This window comes from Pinus tabuliformis, chromosome 6 (genome assembly GCF_031772625.1).
Source record: "Pinus tabuliformis cultivar Carrire ecotype Pingquan chromosome 6, CPIR1, whole genome shotgun sequence".
In the NCBI taxonomy this organism is placed as follows: Eukaryota; Viridiplantae; Streptophyta; class Pinopsida; order Pinales; family Pinaceae; genus Pinus; species Pinus tabuliformis.
The window spans coordinates 249,661,175-249,668,672 of record NC_142292.1 but is presented as its reverse complement, the minus strand read 5'-3'; the positions used below and the strand labels follow the sequence as shown (position 1 = coordinate 249,668,672).

General features: G+C 36.2%; 1 pseudogene; it reads left to right on the top strand.

Moving 5' to 3' along the window:
* The first annotated feature begins 1,852 nt into the window (after window positions 1-1,852).
* LOC149258324 (uncharacterized) lies at window positions 1,853-2,751 on the top strand (annotated as a pseudogene).
* Window positions 2,752-7,498: the final 4,747 nt, after the last annotated feature.

Genomic DNA, 7,498 nt, shown 5'->3' with positions numbered 1-7,498 from the left:
CTTTCATCTATGTAAGGCTAACAAATCTTGCACTAAAGGCAACACGTGTAAATATAGAATTCGATAAATAAATAAAAATTAACTATTAATTTTAATATATTCGTTGAAATCTAAATTAATCGATTAGGCCTGGAGTGTGCCCTAAAACTGCTTATTCTTGGCTAAGAGCTCATCTTCATTGAACATAAGGAAATATGTTAATGGGCCAAGACACAGAGGCATCTGGCAGGCATTTGGCAGGCATGAAAGCCTGCCCATTTATGGACAACCAACGGGTCATTCGAGGTGATGTGGTTTTCCTTGAATAGCAGTGGTGAGTTAGGATGCATTGGTATATAATAGTTAGAGATGGATGTCCTCACTTCTGGTTTGAAAACTAAGTTATAATAGGATTTCCCGTTATTGAAAAAAAGTATAATCAATTTACTTGAGATTTAATTTTTATTAAAATTAAATTGAAAATGGAAATCAAATTGAAAGATTATATGTTTCAAAATAAATAAATAAAACTTTACACCAAAACTATTAGTAATAGATAAAAATTATTTTACATCATTTTAATTTTAATGACAACATAAATGCATCCTATTATTATCATAATTTTGGACATTTATATTTATCATGTTAAATTCTTTATTATAAATATTTTAATGGACTTAACCAAAACATTTTAATCATTCTCTATTTAAATAAATAGTTGTTATGGGAACTTTTATAAAAGTTTTTCTATGAATCTAATTGACTCATCACAACATAGCCGACCCATCTGACTTGATATATTTACATGGATATTGGTAGACAAGGAGTCTTCTTCCGTGGAAACATAGATAATTTTTTAGAAGCTCTCTCTGCATTTTGTTTGCTTCCCATCAGTAGGGAAAAATCTGCGTGCCATAACAATCACCGCTAAGGATGCTGATTGAAGTTGTACTTTTATTTGATCAATAAGTAATGTTTATTATTATTATCTAATCTTAAGGCTACAACCAAGCCAAACACCAAATTGGTGTATGAGACCCCCTTTTTTGTGGGACAAGGGACTCACCTCCACGCAACGATTTGATTACTAAGTCTACGAAGGCATACATACTCTGCAGCCTCCGGTTTTTAACCTATGACCTCTTAAAGGAAACACATGCTCTTAACCATTAGGCCCACTCAAGTTCTACTAATTAATGTGCAAATATAAACTATTTTTGTGAAACAATTATTTGTAAATATTATTTTTCATAAATAAAAATAATTGAATTTGTATTTTTATTTATTTATTTCATCATTGTCAATAATGTCTAGAGTTGCAGATAATTGAATTTGAATTTTTATTTATTTATTCCATCATTGTTAATAGTGTAAGAGAATTTTAGTAAGAGTAAAGTTAGTTACCTAATTTTACAACAAAACAATTTCTTTCACAAAATTTAATAAAAACTTTTAGGATAAGTGAAACTTTAATTAATCTAAGTTTTCCTGTGGCATAACAATATCTTTATATTTTATTTTATTTTATTATTATCTAAATTTAAATAAATTTTTTATTATCTAAATTTAAATTAATTTAAATAATTACAAAGTTAATTAGAATTTTATTTTTATTTCTTTAATATTATTAAATTTTAATATTATTTTTTTCAAGTTATTTTTTTTAAATGTGTGAAAATGCTTCTACAATAATATATTCCTCTTTAGGTCAATATATTTCAAAGAGGATATTAATATTGTAAAAAGTTGAGATTATTATCATTTTGGAAATTTATATTTATCATATTAAATTTTTTATTATAAATATTTTAATCATCTTAACCAGAACATTTTAATCATTCTCTATTTAAATAAATAGTTCTGATGGGCACTTTCATAAAAGTTTGTCTATGAATTTGATCGACTCATCACAGCACAACCGACCTAACCAGCCTAATATATTTACATGGATATTGGTAGATGATGAGTCTTCTCCCGTGGAAGCATAAATAATTTATGAGAATATCTATCTGCATTGTGTTTGCTTCCCCATTAGTAGAAAAAAAAATCTCGAATTCAGCATTGCAAGCTTCAAACTTGAGACCATCTACCATCATGTATCAAATCTTCGTCAAGGGTTTGGATGGAAGAACAAAATTCTTGTAGGTGTCTGCACCCCACCTTGTGGTCTCATATTTGAAGGACATGCTCTTCGATCTGATGAAAATCCCTCCGTAGTTTCAGAGGCTCATTTCAGGCACCCGCCAAATCGTTGATGATGCTCTTTTAGTCACCGCCCATGACAACCTGTACCCACAAGTCCATCTCCTCCTCCAGCTGAGAGGGGGGAAAGGGGGTTTTAGATCTCTTCTAAGGGGCACCGCCACCAAGGCTGACCAAAAGAAGACCAACAACTTTGATGCTTGCCATGACATGAGCAGAAGGAGGCTTTGCCACGTGAACACTGAGAATAAACTAGAGGAGTTGAAGGTGGAGGCGCAGGAAATCCAGATCGAGAAGATTGTGGACGATTACCTAAAGAGGCAGACAAATATTATGAAGAAGAGTGACCCTCGCTCCGACGAGGGTGCCAGGGATGTGGAGAAGTACATGACTGAAGCTTCCAGAGCCATGGAGGTTGTCGAGTCCGTTGTCAAGGATGGATTGCAGGAGGCCCTCAAGCTTCAATAGAATGGGAAGAGGAAGAAGATAAAAGAGCCACAACTTATCGACGCCAAGTGAGCTAAATTATGGTTAGTTGTCACTAACTTGAATTTTTCTTCCAATTTTTAGGTTAATTAAGTTTTTCAAAATTTTAACGTTCAAGGGTTTTGTGAAACATGAATGTGAAAATATGAATACCCAGAGAATGAAACTCTCTAAAATGCTCAATTCACTGTAGCAAGAAGTCGTAAATTTCATGTAATTAAATGTTGAGGAAAACCATGACATGTATAAACTAATGACTTGTAGCTACAGTTGTAAATTACTAGGTTGTGTTTTTAAGTATGTTTATTATTCAAGTATGCACAAAGCTAATTCTTTTTAAAAGCTCAGTTCGCTAAAGATTCCCGAGTCTGTAGCAACAAGTCCTCAATTTATTGTAGATTAATGTTTTCTTGTTTGTTTATAAAGGGGTCCACTGAAATCCGCCACATGAATGGGTGGTCGAGGTCACCAGGATTTTTACTTGGGTTGTCGAGATAGCTGGGACTTTCACTTGATCTCGATTGTGGTGAAAACATGTGTTTATCGACAGGGGTTGATCCTCGGTTTGAGCACTGATCACTTGGCTGGAAATCATTTGTTAAAAGTTACGAAAGACCTTAAAGAAGGGAAAAAGTTACAAAAGACCTTAAAGGATAACATGGTGTGTCATTAGGGTAGTCCCTAAAATAAATGAGCTTTATTAAACTATAGAAAAACAATAAATTACTCTAGGGGTTAATTCGATACACAAACATACATTAACCAACAACATATAATTTATATGATTGACAAGAAGATAATTAACTGACAAATTTAAATAACAAGATAGACTAGTGCAAAAATTAAATGCATGTGTTGTTGAAAAGAAACCACGGAAAATTTAATCGTGGCCCAATGAAATATGTTGTCAAATGTTGTGGAGAGTTCTCTTGGTAAATTTTTTAAGTTAAATTTTAACCAAATTGAGGAAACCAAGAAAATGAGACAAAACACAAATCCCCTTGGGGAATGGGGAATGGGGTGCCTAGTAGACTCCTACAATCTCCCTCAAGATTACAATGATGTTTTAGAAGTTTTGGTAGTCGTTGAAACAAAGGGAAATGGATTGTTGACCCCTTTTTAACTAGGGGGAAAGATACGAATCTCTTTTGGTGTCTCGAAGCACGTTAAATATAATAGGGAAAATGTTAACTTTCGACTCGCACTTGGACAACGCTTCCATGCTATCTTCTAAGCTTAGTTTTCCTCTTTTTTCCCAAAACCCCATTGATCTTTTATTCATTTTTCCTTTTTTCCCCAAAACCCCATTGATTTTTTTCATAGGGTTTGTAGCGATTTCAATATGTGAGTTAGTCTGAGCATTCTGAAAGGAGTGTTATACATTAATCTTATTAATAATCATGGCATCACCTGCAAGAGGAAAGTAAGTCGTTGCACTTGCAAGTAGGAAACAACAACAACAGGGTGGCCTGAGGTAGATGATGTTTGGAGTTTTGACAATGGCCATCTTATCATACTTTTTCATTCAGACGTTCTCTTCGAAGACTTATGTCTATATAGTGCTTCAAATGTCAAATCTATTTTCTAAGGGTGAGACCATGCTTAGGGTTTGATTTTGTGCTTGTACCCTATTTTTTTTCCCTTTATATTTTTAATCATATAACTGCAGGAGTTTTGAACCCTGGTAATATCAAGTTTCAGACATTTTTAGGTTTAAAAGATGGAAAGTGTCATTGGTGAGATAAGAGGAGACCTTTGTTTCAATATGCCTATTGATTGAGGTTGTTACTTAATCGATCCCATCTTCCATATCCCATAGATCTCATTCAATTATCACTAAGTGAAGGAGTGTGGTCATTGGGTTAGCTTGTGGGTTCATCTGCATTTGATTTATATGCCCTTATAGATCCAATCTTGAAACCATCGTCCTGATTAATATCTTATCGAGGGCCTTCACACTAGATGCCCTCATCTTTGCTAGAGGTCATCCTCTCTCTCTTATCGTTTTATTTCTCACATAGCCTTGCAAACCACTTACTGATGTAAATTTCATTTTTCGTAGCCATCCACTACACTCCTTTTAATATTTAAAGCTTCTTGTATTAATATCCTTAAAGATTTTTAGGGAGGAATTTTACTAGCAGCAATATTGTCATCGTTTTTCTATTTCTTATGTCTTATTTAATGCCTTTCAAGAGTTTTAGTTTATGTTGCTTGCCTTGCTGAATACTTTGACTTGCAAGTGGTGAAGAATAATTGAAAATAACTCTTTTTAAGAATGTTTGTCCTTGTTGTCACCTTCTGAAAACATATTTCTAGTTATACAAAGAGTACCAAATAACATAGAGGTTTGCATCCATCTTCCAAGCCACATAAGCTCTCAAAGCTAAATTGGACCCTCTCTAATGGATAGTGTTCGGAATAATATTTCCAATGGTAGGTGGAAGTCCAAAAACAGACTCCTGGATCAAAAGTTAGAGCAGATTGAAGATACCCTTTCAAAGCTAGAAAACAAAGGAAAAATGGCTAAGGATCAAGCTCATCGCAAATCGCAATCGGGGCTTTTCTGAAATAGCAACAGGGAAAGGCAACGAAATCTGTGATCGTCAGATCACCGATATCGCAAATCGCAAATCGGCAGATACCAAGGCATGGCGCATTGGTTTATTGGCGATTGGAGGGCCCTGGGAATAGTCTATTGACTTATCAGCAGTGGGGAGGTCCCGCATATCAGACTTCCCGCAACATCAGAGCTCCCACAATATCGGCAGTTGACAATTCTGGACGAGACCGAGGTTAAAAAGACTATGAATTGGAGAAGTCTTGATATAATGTAAAGTGTCAACAAGAGCCGAAGACTATTTAACAAAGGATTGCAGCGAAAAAACAAGGTTGGGCAGGCCCTTTTCTCTCTCCCCAAGGGAGCCATGTGGTGAAATACCATTAGTCCCTATGAATCCACATGGCTGTTGACGTCATCATGACGTGGCAGTACAAAGATGACATGGCAATATGGGGGACACGTGGCATGCTGATCTGGAATTTTCAGGGTCTTAAGGGGGTTTTTCTAGGTGACACATGTCACCTCTCACAAAGTGACACTTGGCAGGGACGACGTCACCCATCCAAAATCGGCAATTGGTGATTGCACAAAGCAAAGTCCTTCCTCTGTCGAAGTCCCTTTCGACCTGCGAATGCAATATGCGAACAACCATCCCAGATGCGATATTTTATGCGCCATACCTTATGAAAGTTTCGCGTCCGGATAATCGACCAACACTATGAAAGGAGGTAAAAAGGCTCTCTCTCCCACATTATGATTGTGATATCCTGGGTGGGCCCAATCCCGCAGATTGGCGATCATAAGTGCCAAGGGGAGATACCAAAGGAAAAGTGTTATAAATTGTCAGTGTGCGGTATTCCATGTAACAAAGGAAAAAGACCCCTTGAGGGGAGTCCAAAGGCCCTAGTGCCCGAGGACTAAAAACCTGGTCATAGCCCCCAGTCACATGAAGCAAAAGGGGCTGGAGTGGATCTGAAGGCCCCGTCCTGTAAAGGATTTTAATGGAAAATCCAGAATGCGAGAACTCCACGACTAGGTAGTGTAGAACTTTAAGGTGAGGTGGGTCGGCAGCTGTGGCATTTAATAAAGGAGATGAAGCATTCAAAATCGACATGGACAGGCCCAGACAAGCCCCTTGTGACACGAAATTTCGGTCGACATTAACATAATTAAACATGGACTTAGTAGCTCAGGAGGACTTGATTCTCCAGCAGCGTGCCCCCATACAGAGGGAATATGAAGTATCGCCCAAGGTTCCTTTGCTTCAGTACCGTGGCATGAAACTGATAGTGCCCACTCCCAGCTTTAAATGATGAATGGTTCAACCAGTAAAGGAAGAAGTGACGAGAGTGGGATGAGTAACACAGGAGGCTAAATCGTGAGCAAAATTCAACCTGAAGCAGAAGCGATCACAGGGATGGGCATGAAGATATTTTGTTAACATTCTTATCTGATTGTTGACTTTTTTTATTACCCTGTAATGTGTCGCCATTAAATGAGGCAATTAATGTTTCGTAATGTTTTTGGGCCACGGAACCGTCCCTGACCAAGACAGTTAGTCTACCTGACAACTGAGACTCGATCGAAGATATTTTTTTGTAATGAATGTTCAACACTCCTCTCCCCAGATAAATAGGGGAAAGCAACACTTTACAAAGGTTTAGAAATAATAAAGAAAAAGCTACATGTCATGCTCAGACTATATGACTTTATAATACAGATATTTCATAATATCAACTAAATGGTGGTGATTCCCCCTTCGATTATTATAGTATGTTATCCCTCTGTTAAAACCCATTATGTTCATGTTTCTTCTCTGAATTCATGCAATTATAGCTGCTAGAAATATTTCATACTTCCTGACATATTCATTTGTATTGACTTATTAATGCATGTGCCTTTCTGGATTATTGAGATTATATCTTTAAAATTGTGTTACATGAATCATAGCATTCAGTCTCTCTTTGGTCCATTATATCTACCTGTAACTCAAATAAGTGTAGAATTTCCTAATGCTTCAAGCGCTATGTGTTAAATGTAGAATTCTTGATGCTTTAAATTGTAAGTCCTTGAACTACTCGGCCTCCAATATTTATGCCTATATTTTTGTGAGTTGTATATGTGAAGAAGTACCAGAAACTCATGGCTTGCTCCTTTAGATGAATGAACCAACCTATATCATTTAATATATGTGTGTGTGTGTGTGTGTGTGTTGTCTCCAATTTCCTGAGAATCATACGAGACACATAGAATCTAGATGTGCCTGGG